The 22,803-nt window shown below is 44.1% G+C and overlaps 1 protein-coding gene across 7 annotated transcripts in view; it reads right to left on the reverse strand.

Moving 5' to 3' along the window:
- Positions 1-22,803, reverse strand: part of NFIA (nuclear factor I A) — a 359,804-nt gene that overhangs the window by 257,276 nt on the left and 79,725 nt on the right. The gene's annotated exons all lie outside the window — the stretch shown is intronic.

Raw genomic sequence — 22,803 nt, forward strand, 5'->3', positions numbered from 1 at the left:
CTCGCCCAGGGAGAGAGTTGGCAACCCGGAGGTTTCTGCTCCGGTTTTGCCCTATTTCTGCCACCGGTTTTTTGCCCGCTCTCGGAGCAGGGGCTGCCCGGTGTGGGAGACAGTGATGGGCGTCGCAGCTCCGTGCCTCCCCTCTCCGGCATCGCATCACGAGACGGGTATGGGGGGGGGAGCTTTAGAAAATAAGGGGGAAAAACATAATAGAAAGCAAAAGCTTTTAAAGTTTGCTGTTTGATTTTGGCTATTGGGTTTTAGGATTATTTTTTTTTCCCGAAAGGTGGGCGATAAATAAAATTCGCAACCTGCCATCTCTGCCTTCTCAACCGTTCGCCAAGTCACTGGGAGCCATTTTCATCTAAGGTACAGGAAAAGGAAAGAAAAAAAAGGGTGGGGGGAGATAGGAAAAATAACCCCCAGAAGCGCAGCCTACGCAAGTCGGCACCGCCGCTACTGCTCCGCGCCCGCGCAACCCCCGCAGCTCGCTCCAGGCTCTTTTCATCCTCCCCGCCCCCCCCCCCCCCCTTTTTTTTTCTAAATTCCTTCTTTTTGTTTTTCTTTTTTAGGTGTCGGGGACGTTTTGCCTTTTTTTTTGCCTTTTTTTCCCTGCAGTCTCCGTCCAGTGCTGGGGCGAGTCCCGGCAGGCGACCGGCTGATTTATCGCTGCTTCAGCCCCGGCTCGCAATTATGTCATTTTAAATCACGCACATGCGGAGTTTTTTACCCGCTCGGAGCCTCACACCTTCCTCCTCCCCCGCCCCCAAAATATATATAAAATATATTAATGCAAAAATAATAGGGATGGGGAAGAAATCCACGGGAGAAGCGGTGCCCCCTACCCCCGCCGCAAAACAAAGTCTCGACCAAAGTAGCGGAGGCGGCGCGGAGGGAGGGATAGAGGATGGAAGATGGAAGGACGGATGAAGAGGGGGCACCTGGCAGCCGCCGCGCCCCCCTCCTCTCCGCGCCCGCCCCCGCCGCTTCCCGCGGTGCCTCCCCGGCCCAGAGGGGGGAACGGGGGGACCCGCCGAGCCCTCCCGCCCAGAGCCGTCCTGCCTGCCAGCAGCTGCACCATTGCCGGTTCTTAGCCGCACGTATATGGTATATTCGTGTGTGTGTATCCATACATATTATGTATGTATGTATGTATGTATGGGAGGTTACGAGATCCAGAGCTCCAGTGGCTCTTTATCCAGCAGTAGTGGGACACAGGCCCTGGGGCAGCAGCCTTCCAGATCCAGAGCAGAGGTGATGTGTACCAGGCGGGTGCAGTTACTGCAGGACTCTGGTGTCCAAGGGCTGCTCCCACTGCCCACGGGTCAAACTGGTACAAGTGGAGGGGTCTCTAAGCCCAGGGACTTTGGATGTTGGGTGAGGGGCCACAGTTTGACCTCCTCCCACCAGCCCTTTTGGATTTGCCTTTTATTTCCCATTTCATCCTTTAACAGTAAGGAAAAAAAAACCAAACACCAGAAAATCAGTATCAGAAGTGCTGGTGTCATTGCTGATATTCAGGGGCTGACACAATCTGTGGCTATTTCATCGTGGCATGGGCTCCACTAGGTCCCCTTGGCTGCACCCAGGGTCAGGGCAAGTTGGCAGGCCAGAAGTTTCATGAATGCCTGAACGGCATTAAGCCCACCAGATGCATTTGCAAGACCCTAAGACTCTCTCTTCGGAGTAAGGGAGGAGGCACTTCTGAGAGTCTGACCTCTGGTAAATGCCTGAACAGCTAAGAAAGTCTCTGATAAGCCCCCCAACAGTAACTAGGCACACAGGGTGAGAGGCTGATGCTGTTTTACTACAGTTGCACCTCAGCAACAAACTGATTTTAATTATTTCCCCACCCTCCCCTTCCTGCCCCCACTTCTTAACTTCCAAGAACTATCTCCAGGTTTTCAGTGTTGCTGAGCTCCAAACCTTGGTGCAAGTGACTTCTGCCCTGCTTGGCGAAGGGAACCCGCCGGCAGGCCTCCTGCCTGTGCAATACAGAAAAAACACTGAATCTCCATGGAGAATCCTTCCTCTTGCTCACAGTTTGGAAAGTTGGTAAGTGAAGGAGAAACATACAGAGCAGAGGAGGACATTGGACACCTGAGCAGAAGTGGAGAGTGGCCATGGCCAACTGCCTCCCCTATCTGATGGAGACTCCAGTGAAGCTCATTTTCCCTTTTCACAGCAGTGCTGCTATTCCCAAAGACTTTTGAAACACCAGGATGTGATGCTAAAGGAGAAGGACTATGGGGGAAGGAGCCTGCTCCTACATGGGTCAGCACTGGTGTGCCCAGTGCCCTCTGGCCATGGGAATGTGAAGGAGGCAGCAGCAAGACACCATCTCTCCCTTGCCAGGGAGTGGCCCATTGCAGTTGCTGCCAGGGCCCTCATTCTTCATCTCATCCCTTGGCAGCTTGGAAGTTTCAGTAGAAGCTGAAGTAGTAGGGGTGCAGGTGCCCCAACACACAGGGATCCCAGGTATCCTGGCACACAGGTAGTCCTGGGTCACAGGTAGCTCTGTAAAAATGCACCCCCATACTAAGGTATCCTGGCACACAGGTACCCCTAGTTAACATAGTTAACATGTACCCCAGCACACAGTTACATCAGTAGTTGCATATCCCAAAACACAGGTATTGCTGGAACACAGCTATGCCAGCACTCAGGCACTCCAGGACACAGGCATCCCAGGATAGCACTTTACCTGAACATGGATTTCACAGCACACAGATTCCCCAGTATACTGTTATAGCTTCACACAGTATTCCACTACACAGTTACCCCAGCACACAAGTACTTCATTACCAGGTACCCCACCACACAGGTACGCTGTTACACAGGTATGCTGTTACACAGCTATACCAGATACCCAGCTCACAGGTATCCTGCTATATAGGTATTCCAGCACACAGATACCCTGTTAGACAGTTATCCCAGCACACAGGTGCTTTGTTATATAGGTACCCTAGCACAAAGGTACCGTTACACAGGTACCCAAAACACAGTCCATTACAGATACCCCAGCACACAGGTACCCTGTTACATAGGTACACAGCACACAGTTACTCCATTACACATGTACCCTAATACACAAGTACCCTGTTACACAGGTACCCAGAACACAGTTACTCCATTACACAGATACCTCAGCACACAGGTACCCTGTTACACAGGTACCCAGCACACAGTTACTCCATTACACAGGTACCCTAACAGACAGGTACCCTGTTACACAGGTACCCAGCACACAATTACTCCATTACACAGGTACCCCTAGCACACAGATACCCTGTTACACAGGTACCCAGAACACAGTCCATTACTGATACCCCAGCGCACAGGTACCCTGTTACACAGGTATCCCAGCACACAGGTACGCTCTTACACAAGTATGCTACAACACATGTAGTCTAGGACTCGGGGATCGTAGCACCCAGTTTACCCCAGGCCACAGGTACCTGGTGCTCAGACACTCCAAAACACCACTAGCTATGCACAGAGGTAGTCCAGCACACAACTGTGACTGCACACAGATACCCCAAACTACATCCCCTAGGACACAGGCACCCCAGTAAGTTGGTACCCTGGCACCCAGTTACCCCATCAACTTCCAGCCCCAGGCAGGACCACCCCGAGCCATGCCACATGTCCCACTGCAGAGTTGGGCTGGGCTCACTGGACTTTTTTCCACTCTCTGGAACAGACGAGGTCAGTGCAATTTGCCTTTAATTACAAACATCACGAGACTGACTCCAAAGGCGATGCCAAAGGCCTTTATAAATTACCAGCTAACTTGATTTAAAAAGTGTGATGATAGGAAATCACAAAGGTTGCTTCCCCTTGCTGTGACAAATCTGCATTCAGCCTGCAGACGATGGCAGAGGGGCTGCCGTGATGCTGGGTTTCTTCTGAAAAGTTACCAGCGTCCTGTGAGACAGCTGGAATTCATATTAGAATATTTTTAACGTGCTCTTACAAATACTTTGGCATACGCCTATTCCACTCCTTTTAATGATGTTGACTTCATTTCCTTTAATATGGGGGGAAAATGCTACACCACTAAGACTTAATTAAATTATTAAGGAGAAACAATAATTCCAGTTGCGTTACTGCAGGGTTGCAAAACACAGAGCAGGGAGTCTGCAAAGCTGAGAGGACAGAACAACTCTGCAGCTGAGTTTTGTCTACCAGCGCATCCATCGGCTACTCCACCCGCAACTCTCCCCTCCTCTCTCCCATCCCATGCTCCATGCCGTGCCGCAGGGGCTCAGGAGCACCTGGGATGATTTGGAAACCGGCCTCACCTACCACCCTATCGCCTTGCAGTAAACTCAGAGCCCGGGGGGTGCAGCACCTCCCTGCCTGGGTCTGCTGTGTGCAGGCACGTGTGTGTGCCTGCGTCAGACCTGTGTGCGCGCAGGTACAGGGCCTGTGCATGCATGCACGTATACGGATACCTATGGATAGGTGTCTGCACGTGCGCACACACGTGTGTGCCTGCATGTGCTGTGCGTTATCAGCACGGCTATGGATACTGGATACAGGCACCGTGCGCACACGGCCTGGCAAGCCCTGGCCGCGAATCCCCCCGGCGAGTGCGCGCACCCCTCCGCGCGCACGTGCCCACACGGCCGCGCTGCGCGCCGCTACTCACGGCGCCCCCTAGAGGCTCGAAGCCCCGCCCCTCCCGCGTGTCTCCGCAACCGCCTCCCCCCCTCCGGCCTTCAGCGGCGCAGCGCCCCCTGCCGGCAGGTGAAGCGGGAGACCCGGCCTTGGGGAGGCGGGAAGCGCGGGGACGGCCTGCGGCGGGGATCTGAGGGTGGTGGTCGCCTTGACTTTGAGTCTGTGGCAGCCACAGGGGGCACGGCTAAACCAGGAAATAAGGCCATCTTTTGCTTCCAAACCCAGCAATGCCAGGAAAAATAATTTAGATTAAAGCCTCAGAGCAAAATGTGACTTTGGGCAGCTTACCCCCTTGCTTTGCCCACAGTTTCCATCAGCTGCAGTGTGTGGATCCAATTTTAGCAGAGTCAAGCTTTCCTTGTCCCACCACATGTCAGGTGGTTCTTGCTCTTTCCTCTGGCTTTCTGGTTACTTCCATCATTCCAGAGGGTTTTTGGAGGAGGAGGGAGGAGGCAGATGCCACGCTTCACAGGGAAAACCAAGAGCACGTTTCCCACAGTCCAACTCTTCCAGGGACACCCTTAGTGTCACCCCTCAGAGGCTGCCCTGAGGGACACTTCCTGTCTGCAGAGGGGTCCCAGAACACTGCAGTTAGAGCTGAGGTGGTTCCCTTTATTTACCTGAAGGAAAGGATGCTTTTTCACATGACAAAGCAGATCTCCCACGGGACACAAAATATGCTCAGTAAAATGGAAGATAGGCAGGTGGCTTCAGTGTCAGGGAACATTAATATACAAGGACAGTCTCTGGCTGGTGTAAATGGATGGACTTGCACTGCCTTCACATGCTAATTTACACCAGCTGTTGGTTTGGCCTGGCCTGCCAATGGTCTTGAAGGTAGATGTGCTTTGTCCTGCTTCCCCCCTCCCAACTGGCTCAAGTAAGGGCAGCTCTGATGAGTTTATTTAGTATTGACCATTAAGAGCAGTAAGGGTTTCAGAGGAAAAAAAATTAAAAAGTGCTTTTCTGATTGTTCTAGTTCTAGTATTTTCTGGGTTTAGCTCTGAAATGTTGCAAACTGCTGAATAATCACTGCCTTATGTACCTTATGTCTATCGCCTTTTTGTTTTTAGACTGAGCAAAACAATCCCTGTGCACAGTGAGTGTCACCATGAAGGACATTTCCCGGTGTTTCCCTGAAAGACACTGAGAGAGAATGAAACACTTCACATTAGAGGTATAGACACATGTATATACCACAGTGTTGGTATAACTCACAGAAAAGTTAATATTGATGTTACAGGGCAGGCAAATTCTGCACCTCAGTGCAGACATGCAAAGATCTGAGTGATATTTTCCTTGGACGTCCTGGGATCAGCTTCCTGAACCTCAGTAGAAATCTCCTTTTAGACAAAATTATAGAGATTGTAACCTGACAAAAGGCTACCCAGCATGCTCCATGGAAAGGTTTTGTGGCTACTTCTGTGGGTAGCTCTCTTTGTGGTGTTCACTGAGAGAAAGTACAAATTTTTACTCAGCCCATTTGGGGTTTTAACCCATGTAATAAAATATGACACTAGAGGGCGGCCTGTTAATGTAATTCAATAATGAAGTTGCAGCAGCCGCACATGGAGAGCAGCCCCAATCTGCGCTTCCTGCCAGTGCATGGCTGGAAGTGGTCCTGGGAACGGTGCCTTTCCTTGCCCAGAGAAAAACCACCACTGCCCCAAGATGTGGGGAGTATCCAGAGTGTAATACCAGAACCCAAAAATAATAAACACTCCTAAGAAATGTGATTTGCTGGCAGTCTTGAGAGCAGTCCTGCAATTAGCACTTAGTCCATCTGGGAGAAGGAAGTGGCAGGAGCTATCCTGTCCCTTCCCTGGTGCCAAACCCTTGTCCTGTCCTAAACCACTGCACCTACCCTTACAGCTAAATGATGGTGCTGAGGTTGCAGCCTGGGTTTAGCTGTCCGCACTGCAGTTCAGTGAAGGAAATCCTCACCAATGGCTTGCTTTCAGTCTCTGCCCAGCCTTTCTACGACCAAGGAGGCCTCTTACAGTTCCAGAGACAGGGTTTGTTGTGTAAAACAAGGTTAATAGCTTCATGCATGTAATTAATTAAAGATTGTGAATACTTTTAGAAAACCAGAACACTGTGCATCAAGAAATACCAGGTATTATCTAAGTACGCAGTGATGTCATTAGTGCTACTTACAGTCTCCACTTCCTGGAAACTAGGATTTCCTTGTGGCGGGTTACAGACTGCAATACCTTTTCTCCCCAGATTTAAAATCTGCCTGTCAAACACGAGCTAACAGGCAAAAGTGACATCAGACAGACTGAAGTAAGACCAAGGACCCAGGTCACAGTACTGTGTGCACTGGCAGAAAATGGTGACACTGTAGGCTATTGTACCACAGGTGGGTTCTAAGGCATGCTTGCAGCTTGCTCTGTAACAGTTTCAAGAGGATTTCAGTGCTGTGAGACTATCAAAGGTAATTCAGCATGTTCAACACGAAAAGAGAGAACATTTTAAGCTGAACTTCAGTGAGACTTTCTTATTGTCTGGAGCAGAAATTGGCCTGAAGTTACAGATGGAAAGAACTTAAATTAGTGGCCGCTGTTCTGAAAACTGATGTTCCTTAGCATTTAGCAATAACATGTCCTCAGTTTTTGCTAAATTGCAAACGAGCAATTAATTTTTCAGCACTTGTGTAGAATACTTTAAAAATGGAAACATGAAAGTCTTCTATTAAAATGAAGTTGATAGTATGCACCTGCCACTAATGTACTGTACACTGAGTCTTCCACTCATTATAGTGATGATTTGGGTTGAGATCAAGAGTCATATAGTGAAAATCACTTCAACACGTGCCTGTTCATATGCATAAACTCCTGTGTACCAGATGGCAAAATATAATGACATCTTAAACAGCTAATTGCATAAACCTTGTAATGCAGATAATTGCTGAACCAAAGTATGAGTTAATAATTTCCCACTGTATTGCCTGGCTTGACACTAATTCTAAAGGAAAGTTGTGACAATTCTAACACACTAAAGTTCACCAAGCGGTAATTAAAACTAGCACTTAAAATCATTCGACTTTCAAACCCTTAATTACAATTCAGTGGAATCACTTTGTAGAAATCTAACATTTATAGGTAGTTACACGATATCCAATATTTTATCATAGTCCCTTTCATGGTGTTCTTCTAAGGCATGCTTCAGGAAGCATGTAGCTCTCTCTGGAAATCTAAGGTTGAAATGATTTCTGTCACTGGGAAACACTTGGAAAACAGTGGTCAAGACAGAGAGTGAACAGAAAGCCACTATGATTAAATGTATTGGTTTTCAAAGAACTGAGTTGTTTGGGCTGGGTTGATAACACCCATATTGACAGGCCTTGAACACACCGTGAGCTGCTGCCCTATATAGGAAAAGCTGCTGTGGGATTGAAACAATGAAGAATAGAAATATAATTAATGATGGTAAATAGAGTTTTAGGAGAAATAAGCCTTATCAGACCAATGCAATTTCTTTCTTTGATGAGGCGCATCAAATGATATGATGAAGGTAAAGACTGAATGATAACGGTCAATGAAGAGATGTGATACTCATTTTTTATGGAGATTAGAATTAACACTGTGTGATATTCTGATCAAAAACCATTAGAAATAGCAACAGAGCATGCACTAATTAGATTAGGAATTGGCTAACAGCCTGTTAAAAAGCAGCAATGAATCAGGAAGCATTATCAAATAGGAGAGTTCCACCAGGCTCAGCATCAGGTCAGATGCTAGTCAACATTTTCTTCCATTATTTTGGATGTAAACACTGTAAATTCACAGCTGATAAATTTGAGAGTGACAGAAACACTGGTGGAGTGACACACAATGATGAGCATGACACTCCAAGTGATCTCAGTTGCTTGATGAGCTGAGCCCATTCAAACACACTTGATTTTAATACAGACAATATGAGATTATGCAGTTTCTGGTGCTCGCACTTTTAGAAGTTTGTTGGGAAACTGAAGAGGGTGCAGAAAAGAGCCATGGAGAGGATTTCAGGGCTGAAGAAAGCGCTTAACAGAGAAAGACTTAAAGCACTCAATTTGCCTAGCTTACTGCAAAGAAGACTGAGACATGACATGAGTACAATGTGTGAGTGTATAAGTAAGTATGAGATCTGTCTGGAAGTATCTGCTGTATACCAATGACATTTTTAACCTTTCAGAGAAAAAGGGTTAACTGCGAGTTGAAGTCAAACAATCTCAAGTGAGAATTTAGTTTTTATTTAATAGCAAGCATGGCTGAAGGTGAACATCTAAGGTACAAAGTGAATGCTGCCTTTTTTTTTTTTTTTTCCCTATTTTCAAAGCAAGACCAGAAGACCTGCTGTAACCAAAACCAAGTTAATGCATTTAATGCAATGACACACAATGGGGTTTTCTCTAGTATTCAGTGCTGTGAGTCTCTATACATCATCAGAGACATTTCATAAGCATTTGGAAGTGGGAACGTACAGCTGTGGAAAGAAATAATCAAGTAATAACAAATCTAACACATTTCATGGGCTCTTCAGACTCAGGCCAGGTGTGCAGATATCACATGTTCATATATATCTCTAATAGTGTTTTATTTTAAAAGATAGAGACAGAATTTTTGTGCTATTGGAGCTGCACAAAAGGCAAATTCCTCAGGGCTCTGTGCCTCTGATTTCCAGTAAAGGAGAAGCAGTGACCTTGGCTCTAGGCATTTTCTACCTGGAAGTCTGTTTATTCACAGTATGAACAAGATAGCCCTGGATCACAGTGGGTCATGGAAAGAATACTAAGAGGAAACTTCACCACAAACCTGTTTTTCTCAAGAAGTTCTCAGCAATTGAATCCCATAGGAAATGCTGACAATCTCTTGTCTTGCTGCTGACACTGCTTCTTTCCTCTGTGGCTACACGTACCCACCACAGCAGTTATCAAACGTGTGTATGTGCTCTTTGCATCCTACAAACCCATCCCTCTCTCACTCCTCTGCAAAGTTCAACATTTATCAAAATCATGAGCAAACACAAATGTTTTCAAGACTCTACAATACCACCACCCAGCTTCTGCAATTATAACTCATTTTAAGGGGTCTCACCCCATTGTATTCAGCTCTGGTGCGCTCTCAGAGGTCCCCCATCTAAGTTTGGACATAGCACAGTTTATCCCACTCTAATAAGCTGTGAGGCCTTGATGAAAGCTGGGAGCTAAACTCTAAAAAATCAAATAGCCCATCCTGATTCTATGCACAAGGTCAGAATAAAGGCTCAATGCAATCTTTCTGCCCTTAAACATATTTATTAGCCCATGAAACGTAACTACCAGGTGTCTGTGTTGTTACTAATTTTACGGATGAATGCAACCAGATCCCACACAAAATATTTTCATGCTCAGATCTCCCCTGCTGCTCCTTGTGGTCTTTCCAGCCACCCCTGCTGTGGATGAGCAGCCCTCTTCCTCTGAGGGAGCAGCACTGGCATGTACAGCTGGTGAGGACTGGGCTTTATTTCCCCAGAGAAGGATGTTCCTGGGAAGAGGTGCTCTAGCTGGTTATAACATATTTACTCTATGCTGAGCATCGTCTGTAAAGTCTCAGCTCAGGTGACTGAGTCAAGCTCAGCACAGTGACTCCATCTAATTGAGCTGACATTGCTTTTTGTGCATGAAGAGATGACACTATTTTGTGTATCCATCTCCTAATTATTGACTTGAGGTGGTCTCTCACCTGTCTGTAGTGAGCTGGATTTTATTGCCCAGGATTTGCCTTTCCCTCACACTTTCCACTAACCACAAGGTAAATGTGCCTCCAGGTGGTCTTGAGGGCAATTTCCATACCTACCTCTATGTAATGCATGCATTTTATTTATCAGTCATATATATATATATATGTATATATATATATATGAAGAAACTAATTCATGGTATTCTAATATCTATATCCACACCATAACTACTACAACTTGTCCATACATAAGACACTGATCATAACAAGCCAAAGCAGAAAAAAAGACACTGAGCAGCATTGTTAAAGAATAACTGAGATGGCAGAAGTTTGGGGGGGCATTCAAATTGTCAGTGATGACAAAGTCTAGACAGCCAGGTAGTTTCAGGGACTTGGTCAGAGATTGAGTGGCTGCTGACCTGCCTTTTGGGCTTGCGCGGTGCTGGTGACCAACTCTAGGCAGGGAATTGTCCCACTGATCGACTCAGCAACTTAAAATGAAAGACGAGCTGAAGTGATTTGCTGGGAAAGATGTAATCTGAGGAACTTCTTTATCTTTGAAATAACTGATAGATCCAGGATGTGGTGGCAAGAGGTGAAGGTGACTTATTTCTCAGTCTTCTTTTCTTTTGATAGAAGTCTGATGGGGTTAGGTTATCTTCCAGAAGAGAAAATCTAGAAAATAAGACAAAATAAGTTGTCATATCTGTTTCCTGTTGTTTACAACGTTACTTTGTGCTTAGGGTTGCTAGATACTTACTGTATCAACACACATATAGAGTAAAACAAATTTCTGATCATGGATTTTATTGAAACGCAATTCAGGACTGAAAACACAGCATGCATTTTGAGTTTTAATAACAAATACTGCTTAAGCTGAATCTGTCTTCATCATTCCCTGTCTAACCAGCATTCACTAACATTTAAACAGTGCTAATGTAATAAATAGTCACTAAACATAATCATAACTCAGAGTTCTCCTACCTGGCCATGGTCGTTTGGTACTCTTCAGAGGAGTCATCATCTTGTTGTCTTCTATTTTCTTGATTTTTTTCAGCAGAGGGTGAGCCACCACATTTTAGCTTCTCCTAAAATTGCATGCCTGTCTTTGCTATGCATCATATGTGTCCTGATATCTAAAAATATCGGAGACAGATTGAAAGATCTGTTGATAGGTAGAGAAGACACTCTGGGAAGAGTGGGCCTCCAGAATCTGTTCTCTGTGGAGCAGCTGCCCTCTGCCACTAGCCTGATAAAACAGCCTTGCAGAATACAGTGTCATCTGGGAAGAGGAATCAGCTCCCAGTGCTAGTGAAAATCACTGGAGATTTACCACTTTTTCAGATGAACACCTGGAAACTGATTTTCTTTATCTTGTCTAATTTGCCTTTGATTTCTGAGACCCTAAGGCACTTAGAGATCAGAAAATTGTAGCGTCCGTATAAAAAAGGAATGCACCTCTCTTCTTATCATTGGTTCTTAAATTGGTCTTTCACCCACTGCTATTACCATGTGTAATTACTTGCAGGTGTCAGCTGGAATACGGTGTCTTTTGTCTTCTCAAGTGCTTTGGCCAGCAGGGACCCAACAATCTTTGGTTTACCATGATTAATGTGTTGGCTGTTAGTCTAAATGACCACTGGAAAAGGACATCTTGTAAGACAAGAGCTTTCACTGTCAGTCATATGGATTGCTTCACCTCAGGATGTTCCAAAGCAGTGTTGCTGGAACAGTCTGGACCTGGGTCTGAAGCCAGTGAGATATATGTAGGCATACAGGACTGCAAAAACTTGCAATTCATGTGGTTGAATTCCACTGTGGGCACCAGAGCAAGGTAAAGAGACCAGTGATCTTGAACACAGTTAGACCTTATTTAGACATATTGTTTACTTATTATCCACTTCATATCCCTCCAACTTAGGTTCTTAATATGGGCACTTATCACTGTCTTGAAACCCTTCAGCAGTGATTGCAGTCTGCTCTGTTAATTGATGATTTTGTTGTTCGTTACACCTCTTTATATGTGGCTGTCAGGAAAGGTTTTGCTGTTTCAGCTATGTAAGTATAAATAAGAACAATTCTCTAAATCATAATGGGGCTTTGAACCAGGCAGTGGCTTCAGGGCAAAACCTGAAGATTGCCTGCAAAGAGAACAAAATCTGCAGAGAATTTTGATGTCCATCAGGCTAGCTGCTGGAGGCTTTTCAAGTATCAAGAAACCTTTCTCAGGGAGTTTCTGCAAGGCTTTGACATTTACAGAGTTGTTGTCAGTGTTGCATAACCTCAGGAGCATCATTATCACTGACCTATTGCAGAGCTGCCACTATTTCATGTACCGTGCTCTTCCGCAGAGCAATACTTATCAGTGCTTTCCTTAACTGAGGTCTTCTCAGTAAGATCTTTTTTGCTGTCTCTTGTTTCTATTTAGAATATATAATAATATTAAGACAAAAAAGGCTCTAAAAATTAAAGAACTCAGAGTTACAAGCCATTGTTGTAGATTTTTGGAGGCCAGTGACAAGTGGAGTCCCTCAGTTACCAGTTCTGGGACCAGTCTTGTTTAACATCTTTGTTGGTGACATAGACAGTGGCATTGAGTGCACCCTCAGCAAGTTTGCTGACGACACCAAGCTGTGTGGTGCAGCAGACATGCTGGAGGGAAGGCATGCCATCCAGAGGCACCTTGACAGGCTGGAGAGGTGGGCCCATGACAACTTCATGAAGTTCAGCAAGACCAAGTGCAATGTCTTGCATCTGCTTTGGGCCAATCCTAAGCACCAATATAGGCTGGGCAGCGACTGGCTTGAGAGCAGTCCTGAAGAAAAGGCCCTGGGGGTGCTGGTGGATGAGAGGCTCAACAGGAGCCACCAGTGTGCACTTGCAGCCCAGAAAGCCAATCACATCCTGGGCTGCATCAAGAGAAGTATAGCCAGCAGGTCGAGGGAGGTGATTCTCCCCCTCTACTCCACTCTGGTGAGACCCCACCTGGAGTACTGTGTCCAGTTCTGGAGCCCCTAGTACAGGAAGGATCTGGAGGTGCTGGAAGGTGTCCAGAGAAGGGCCACAAGGATGATTAGAGGGCTGGAACTCCTCTGCTATGAGGACAGACTGAGAGAGTTTGGGCTCTTCAGTCTGGAGAAGAGAAGGCTCCGAGGAGACCTAATTGTGGCCTTCCAATATCTGAAGGGAGCTACAAAAAAGCTGAGGAGGGACTTTTTAAGGTGTCAGGTAATGATGGGACTAGGGGAAATGGAAAAAGCCAGCAACGAGTAGATTCAGATTGGACGTTAGGAAGTTCTTCCCCATGAGGGTGGTGAGACACTGGAACAGGTTGCCCAGGGAGGTGGTAGAAGCCCCATCCTGGAGGTTTTTAAGCCCAGGCTGGATGTGGCTCTGGGCAACCTGCTGTAGTGTGAGGAGTCCCTGCCCATGGCAGGGGGTTTGGAACTAGATGATCCTTGAGGTCCCTTCCGACCCTAACAATTCTATGATTCTATGATTTGGGCCATGGCTGATTTCTAAAGGTAAATTCTCACATACTAATTAGCTCAAAGAACAGATTATAATCCTGTTTGTATTTTGTAGTTTAATTTTTAAGCTTTATTATTTATCAGGTTTCTTCACAGCCTTCTTTAAGGCTTCCCCCCCCCCCCACCCCCCCCCAGTCATTTTATTTTGGTGTTGGAAGTGATCTCTGTATAGTCAAACACTACTTTGTGCAGCTCCCACTGGGGCTATTCACATACCCACATGTGCATGCAGTTCCCACTAATGCTCATCAATGGGACTTAACATATGAGCATGGACATGAGAATAGACCCCTTGCTGGGCTCTTGACTAGACAGGTTTGGGGTTTTTTTATGTTGATCCACATCACTCACAGCAAACACAGTTACTAGACATCGCTGCACTTAACAGGACTGCTGAACACAAACTTCTCAGTCTTTCATACTGGTGCTGCTTGGTGGGGTTCATAGGCTCAAGGCTTTGCAGGTCCAGTTCATAGGCATGAACTGGAATCTAAGGTTATTGCATGATGTAGCTTTATTCTGTGTGTTCCCTTCTGTTTGCCATCAACAATGTACCATTCAACCTCTCCACTGAAGCAAAGGCAGGGGCTTTAAATGTGTGACTTGTGACTTGCACACTTGGGTTCTGTCTGTAGCTCCATCTAGGCAGAAGAGTTGTGTCTTTAACATTCAATACTTATGAAAGCTAAAGGTAACTTTGAGCATTTATGATCGATTTCTGTGTACCTCCTTTTAGCATCTTTAGTGGTTCTTATAACTGCAGGCTCCCCACTATGCTGGTATTCATGTGCATATAAGTTATGACAGAACACTTTCCATCATGAAGTTGAAGTCTTCAATATGTTTTGTAAAACTGATGCATCTTGTACCATCTGTAATCGCACTTTGCTGCAATTCAGGGACGTGCAAATGTTGAATCATTATTATTTGCTAACCATATGAAAATAATTACTGATTTCAGTGTAATTTGTAATGAACATGTGCCCACATCTGAAAGGGGAAAAGACCAAGTCAAGATGTGCTCTCTCAGTCTCTTTTCTGCTAGGAGCTTTCCTGCCTTTAAGCCACATTTTGAGATTTTGGAGGGTTGTGTTTCTAAAATGTACGATCCTTGACGATGTTTACTGAGCTATAATTCTGGGTGTGCTAGGGACAAATGAACTCAAATAATGTCAATCATGGGCAGGAAGAGCTGTGTTTCAATACTCAGCCTTTCAGGAACAGAATCATAGAATCACCTCACTCTGTGCTTTCAGGCTTTCTCTAATGGTACTAGAGGCATGAACAAGCTGAAAGCAAACTACCACGGCATAAAAATGTCTGTTTTCCAAAAAAATCTTGCCCCAATCCCACCAGCTATATTGGGGGCAGAACCTCATACCATGACTGAAATGCTGAACTCAGTCCTGTGAGCACTGAAACACATTTCTGAAGGCTTCTCAGGACAGAGCCCAAGGACATATTCAATAACTTCAGCAAGCAGTAACTCGCAGTATTGTCTAATGCCCAAGGTTGACCAGTGCTTCCTGTTTTAAGGGTTGTTTTTCAGTGCTCATAACTTTGCCAGGGATTAACTGTTAGAGGACTTTTTCTAAAATTCATGTTTTTTTCAGGCTGATTTCTTTCCTGAATGCTCTTATCCAAATGAATTCATCTATCTCTAAGAAAGATGCTAGGAAAAAAATATTTGTGTAACTATTGTAGTAGCTTGTCCTTGGAAAGCTCTGATGATGTTGTGGTTTGAAAGCCACAACTAGGAGAATGGCTGTTTCTTAAGAAACGCTTTGTGGTAGCCTCAAAAATCTATCAAATCTGAAGAGCCTTAGGATTTGCACATGCTCTGGGAAAGTTTTGTAGCATTAAGCTGCTAAACTCAGTTCAGGTTTCGTAGAGAACATTTGGGCAGAGTGCACAGAGTCTGTCTCCCTGTGCAGGGGGTTCATGAACACAACCTTCTCTCAAACATCTGCTAACTTTTGGGGGCTCAATCTCGTATTCCCAGCCATGTCCTATGAACATCCCTTCTTTGTATGCAATTAAATGCCACTTACAGAGCAGGTAATGAGTTAAGATAACCATGGCCCTGTTGTCTAGTAAGAAGTATGTCTCTTAACTGGTACTAATGGATGGCAGCTATTAGTTACTCCTACATTAAGGTGCATTCATATTGAAATTTGGTACTGAGATTACAAAGCATTTGATTAAAATGCAGAAGAATTACACATTAGATATCATGTGGCTGGCTGGAAGCATAATTTAGCTGAGTCTGCAGATGCAGTCATGCAGGTGTTTCTGTAATTCTGATTCAGTTGGTAAAACTGTCGATGTTCAGTGGCCCTCAAATCACATAGCCATCTGTGGTGCAGTTCCTTGTGAAAGGAATTCCTTGTGCCTTTTATCAGCTACAATCATGGATTCCTGAACAAAACTTCTATGAGTCAGGTAACACTTAAAAGTCAGGTGTTTTGAGGGGAGGTTACAGAGACCAGGTATTTCATCTTGCATTTGTTAATTTGTATAAGAAGATGATCAAATCTGGGCTCCTTGAGAGGACATTCTTACAGTCCAAGGAAGGGTTACATTTTCTTATATAAGAAAGAATCAAAGTCTGGGTTGTGCCTGAGTCACGGTTTTTGAAACTAGCTTGGCCTTAAGTATCCCCTACAGAACAGGCAGGTACTTGAAAAGCAGTGAATGCCCCAGTTTTTATAGGTAGAGCCAAGTTTTCTACTTAGGCCTATCACTGACAAATACAAACTTCACAGCTGCAACTACTGCTACTTCAAGTTTTCACAAAGGAGAAATGAGGCCAGTTACTTCCAGTGCAGAACCAGAGAGTTAAGCTCAACATGTGGATGGGTCCACAACTGCCAGTGGAAGCTCCCGCATCCTTAAAGACATGCACATACACAATTTCTTTGCTCGACTGAGAACTTCCTGAAGCCAGGAAGCTGTGATTGGAAGCACAGGACCGTAGACAATAGGCGAGGAAAGCAGGGACAGAGCTTACAGGAGCAGCTCTGGTTCAGCACGGCGGTAGGGCTGTGGCAGGGGAGTTTGTAGCGTAACACAGCTGCTGCCCTTCCTACAGCTTTTTCCAGCCCATAATAGTCTCTCCAGGGTGGGAACATCTAGCCCTTCTCTACATTTGGAAGCAGGCTGACGTAACTTTTGGAAGATCACAGACTTCACGTCATCAGAACACCGTGTGAAGCAATCTAGCTAATGTGCAGTTTTGTCTAGAAAGTCTTTGAGCACTGAGTACAATTCAAAGTTAAAAAAAAAGCAAATCAGAATCACAGACTGTTTCCTCTTTACCTCCTGGGTCACCGTGTTTACACATTCTGAAAGAGTCACTGAGCTAATTTGTAAAAGAGTTCTATTTTTTTGCATTAAAGAAAAATAAAGACCTCACAAGAATTTTAGTCACGACATATGGAAACAAGAAAAATCTGTCCTCAGTTGATGAAATATTTATTTATCGTTGAAATCCCAGACATTTGCATCTAATGTAAGGGAAAGACAAATCTTATGCATAACCTCCTGGAGAATTCAGTTAAAAGCAGTTTTGGATACCTGTAAGTAATTATGCTGTCACATTCTCTAACAGATTTAATTTGGGCCAAGTAGCAACTACTGTATGTCCAAAAGATAATGAATTAGAGCAATGCTTTGGCATATCCCCTTTCTGAAATGTTAGCAGCCTCTCAAGTGACTTGAAAAATGGGCTTCAATAAATGGACAGGAAAATATATGCAATTAAATTCAATCAATAAAGCTGTCCTTGACCAAAGACCAAACATTAAAAACAACTCCAATTGAATTATGAGAAATCCTTTTCTGATTTTAACTAGATTAGTTTAATCACATGTGTGCTGAAGATGCGTGCCATTCCTCAGGAACTTTATGGAAACGAAAAGCAATGTACTTCTCCCTGTCTCTCACTTCGGCCTGGCCCTAGCTTTTCCTGAGAGAAGAGCCATTTTCTTAGTAACAAGGTCACTCATTCAGAAGAGAACAGCAGAGCGGGGTCCCGGGTGCCAGCCCTAGCTACCAGCCTTTTCTCTTCTCACTTCCACAAAACTCCTTGTCTCCATAACTACAAATGTTGAAAATCCGGAAAAGTTACTCAAGATGTGAAAAATCTTTTAAATCTCAGAGTAAGTGGAAGGTTTATATCCTCCTTTCCCTTCTTTCTCTTGGGCTTTTTTCTGATATAGCTGAGGATAAATATACAACAAAATCAGAGGTGCTTTAAATTATGGTATGAATACACATAGGTGCAGCCCACAGACATATGCAAACCTGGAAATAGAAATCCTTCAGAAATGAAAAATAAAGGCAATTAAAAATTCAGAGGCTTCTGGGGATAAGGTTTTTTTTAACAATCAGATATTGCAAGAACCCTAACACAAACCACAGTATGTATATATTCAAATCCTCACTGAGAAACCTAACTTGATACACATCAAACAGGGAAAACTTGAGGATTTAACTGTGCTGAACTACCTACCCTAGCTCTCCATCACCTCAAAGAGAGCAAGAGCTCACCTCTTCCCTTCCCCAGAGTTGTAGGAACAGCTGACAAATAACTTTACAAAAGCCAAACAGCCATCAGCTGGAAATCACAAGTCTTCTTGCCTGCACGAGATCTGAACCAGCAACACCTCTGAGGTAAACATTGCTTGGCTGCTTCTCTCAGCTGTCCTGTACAATGAAAATATTCTCTTAAATTCAGAGGGAAAACAGAATATTAGGTTCTTTTAGATCTGACCTTTCAACCATGAAGAACTAAAGACAGGAAATAGGTGGATCTGGGGAAATAATTCATAAGCAGCAAAGCGTTCATGGAATTTTTGCTCTTTGGGGATTTGTGGATTTTCTGCAATTCCAAAATCAAGACTGAATTATGACAAAATAATTTGCCTCAGATAAGAGACAGCAGATCAGGAGCTATTATTTCCTGCCCTACAACAAGAGAAGTGAAGAACTGCAATGAGAAAGAGGGAGTAAAAGTGTTGGTGACAATGGCTTCAAGGTCCAAGGCTTGCATCAGTTTTCTTTCTCCAGCTGCCTGCATGAGCTGGATGGAGAACAGCCATCTCTGTATATGGCTGTGCTCACCCCCAAGGATCTCACAAGGATGTAATTTTGTGACTCACCTACCAAAGTGACTCTCTCATGTTCAGTTCAAACCCCAACAAAGTGGCTGGTTGCAGAACATGAAAATCTTCATATGGCTGTAGCAGCTGCACTGAATGTCACAGCTCCTTGCCTGCTGGCTCAATGGGGTGCCTCTGGAAACCTTCCCATGAATGCATCCCCACAAAAGGTGTACCCAGATGTTTAGTGGGATGCGGAGGCAAGTGTGGCAAAACTTAACCATAGACTAATATGAGATACTACAATAAGAGTGATATCACAAATAAACACTTGGCGCGGCATTTACAAGATGGGAAATGTGCACCAATTAAGTCACCTACTAACTTTATTTGGACCACACTGGCTGATGTGTCAAAAGTGTGTCAGGAGATCAAGCCAAGTAGGAAGACACTGGAAAAAGGCAAATACCTTCCTGCTGCCAGCAGAACCTCTGCCTTGGACAGTCTTTGGCTGTTTGCACACATACTGTGAAGCCCAAGAAGCTCTGTATTTCCTTAGCAACCCAAGTTGGCACCTGTGATATTTGTTTTCAGTGACTGACACCAAGAGTTTGAACCTACATCTGTTTCACTGAATCATGGTTAAACAGTAACTGCAAAAAGCAGTTCTAAATTGGACAATACCATCCAGATCATTTGCAGCTTGTTCTGCCTGTGATTTCATTGCACATCCCACCCAGAAATTACAGGAAACTGTGCAGCAGCAGAACGTGACAAGTCTTACACATGCTGGGTCTTGACAGCTTGACCTATTTCCAGCTATAAAACTTGCTCATGTCAAAGTTTTCCTAATGTCTTTTCTAGTTCATTTGTGAAGGATTGTCCACCTGGTGCCTTATCACAGAGTGTGGAATGAGTCCAGGAGATGGCAACAACACGAACTGCTGTGGGGGATAACAAGGACTCTGTTATGACTGGGAACGTTTGCAGTACTATAAATAACTCTATCAATATTGTGATAATGGCACTTTAAAGAGGTCTATTTTACAAGTGTTGAATGTAAGAGAGACCACAGCTGTGCTCATTAATTCTGAAGTACTCTCCTCTCGCCCTACAATTTGCAGGTGTAACAATAGGAGTGTTGACTCAGTGCAGGTCTAGCTAGTGTTTGGATTAAAAAAAAAGGTCACAGTAGCATGATTAGTTCTTAATGAGTCTTTATTGTGTTTGGCAGAGGGAAAGCAAATGATGATAGTTTAATTGAAAACAATAAAAGTCGAATGGAACTTTGTTACAGAATTTAGCTATACGTAAATATCTTCTTCCCCCCCCCCCCCCCCCCCCCCAAAGAGCAAGTACCATAATTGACAGCAGTAGATCTTTTGATAATTAATTGCAGTAAATTATCACTTGGCACAAAGAAGGCATAATTCTAATTAATTTGCAACCTTTCCAGCATAACACTGAATTGAAAATGGCACTGCTGTAGTTTTTTTTCAAGCTAATATAGAACTGGAGTACTAACAACATTGTGATGCTTTCTTGTGTTTTCCTTGTTTGGAGTTGAACTGGGGTGACTTGGTCCTCTCTACACAATTGCTGTACCACACAGAAATGACCCAAATGGGCAGGAGTTTCCTGCACAGTCAGAATTAATCTGCCACAGCATGAGATAATATAATTAGGTACAGAGATCCAGGCAGAGAACTGGTTCAGCTGGGGCTTGTCTGGGACATCAGTGCCTTGATTTGAGGACAGTCAGGGTTGTAAAGTGTTCATTTCATTCTCCTTTAAACCTAGATTTGATAAGAAGGTGTGTGGTAATGTGGACATGCCAGACTAGTTAGGCAGAGCTAAGGACAACGATATCTGTCAAATCCATCAGTCTCCATCTTGTTAACAACTTACAAATGAATTTTCTTCACCTCTGGGAACACAAATGCCCCTTAGCAATTGCAAGGCAGAGCTCTGTGGAAAGTCTTCTGGAGGAGGTATGATAGAGGGAGATCTGTTGGGGCAGCCAGCTAACAGCACAAGCAGCTTTTGACTCTGAGGACTGCCTGCATGTGCTGTCCAACAAGTCCATTTTGAGCAGAATACTTCATGAGTGCTTATGTATGAGGTGCTGTTTCTCTCTCATCATAACTAGACTCAGAGGCAAAGCTCCCCAGCTAATGCATTGTTAATGGAATTAAGATCTGGGCCCCAGTCTGTGACTTTGCACGCAGCCCACAGTTCTTCTATGCCCTAAAACTTCTCTGTGTTCCTGGGAGATAATATTTACCTCCTGCACATCAGTGTTGTGAGAATAAATTATCTTTAGGAGAACATGTTGAGCTTCTTGGAGAATGGTTACTAAATAAGTGCAAGTATTATCATACATTAAATCAGATCAGCTATTAAAAAGGAGAACAAGTTTTCAGATCTGTAGCCCTTGTTACATCAGTTTCTCCCTCCTTTACTGATTACTGTTAGCCTTGATAATAATGAACTCAAAGACGCTATTAGCAGCCTAACCTATACTGTGATTTAATCTTGATTGCCACAGATCAAGGTTTGATTTAATTGCTCTAGAATTAATTATGAAGAGAAACAAGTTATAAAAAAGAATTTTCACTCTAAATAAAGAAACTGTTTGCATTCAATTGGAGTTCATGTTAGAACAAATCATTAAGCTATAAAAGATTACATCTGGGCTAGAATTAAAGTCAAGCCGATTCATTAACCCAAATGGTAGCCCAGAGATTACCAACATGGTATTTCTGCTTTGGTGATCAAAGGATCAAGGGATACATGACCAGATGACCCTAATTGAAGCAATCTCAACTGAATTTTGTAAATGAACTCAAAAGTACTAAGAAGAAAGTCTCTGACTTTTGTCAGTGTGGAGAATGAATGTGTCCTGGCAGCTTTGCTTTATACATGAAGTAAGGAGAAAGAAAGCAAAGGTAATGTCAATCCTTTATGCAGTACGTAAAGCAAGAGTATTTTTCTTGAGTTATGGGGGAATCTTACCCAAATTGCTTATGGTTGTCTGTTACAGCTTTTCAAATATAGGGAATTTACAGTTAAAAACTTCATCACTATTGCCCTGTCAGTGACCTCATCACACCTGACCTATAGGGGGTGTCTTCTGCTGGGTTAATCCATAAATCATCCTGCATGCAAAGCTGTTCTCCCAAAAGCTGAATTAGGTATGATAGTTTTATTGTGTGAGCTACTGTTCACCAGGGACCAAGCAGGAACTGCTGCCCATATTTCACTTGAGAGTGCAGGATGAACTTGAGCCTTGGTCCCAATGGTGAAAGGCCAAGTCTGTACCTCACTGAAGCTACACACTTTTGACTCTGCATCAGGGAGAGCTGCAGTTGTTTCGTCAAGGTAATAGTTGGAAGCAGAAACACAGTTTTGTTTCAAGTTTTAAATAAGAAAAATACACTGCAGTGCTGGAAAATAATAGGGGTATGACTTCGTTTGAAAGCCTGGTATAGACATTAGTGAAATTCTGCATATCCCTTTGTGGAAAATCAAGAGTCTTTGAGCATAAGAACTTCCTGAAGGCAGAGGTTGTAATTCTTGTTATGAAAGAGGAGGAATTGGATGTGATCGCTAGTGATGGACAAACTTCAAAAGGCTCAGGGCTTGTGCTTGGTTTGGATAACTGTCCAGGAGCTTTGATGCATATCCAAAGCTTATGTGGACCTCCTGGGCCTGTAAATATTGGGATGGAAATCTTGCAAGAACAGGCTCTCTCAAGAGGTTTTTCTTTTTTAGTATTTTGGGCAA

The sequence above is a fragment of the Dryobates pubescens genome, chromosome 11 (genome assembly GCF_014839835.1).
Source record: "Dryobates pubescens isolate bDryPub1 chromosome 11, bDryPub1.pri, whole genome shotgun sequence".
Taxonomy (NCBI): domain Eukaryota; kingdom Metazoa; phylum Chordata; class Aves; order Piciformes; family Picidae; genus Dryobates; species Dryobates pubescens.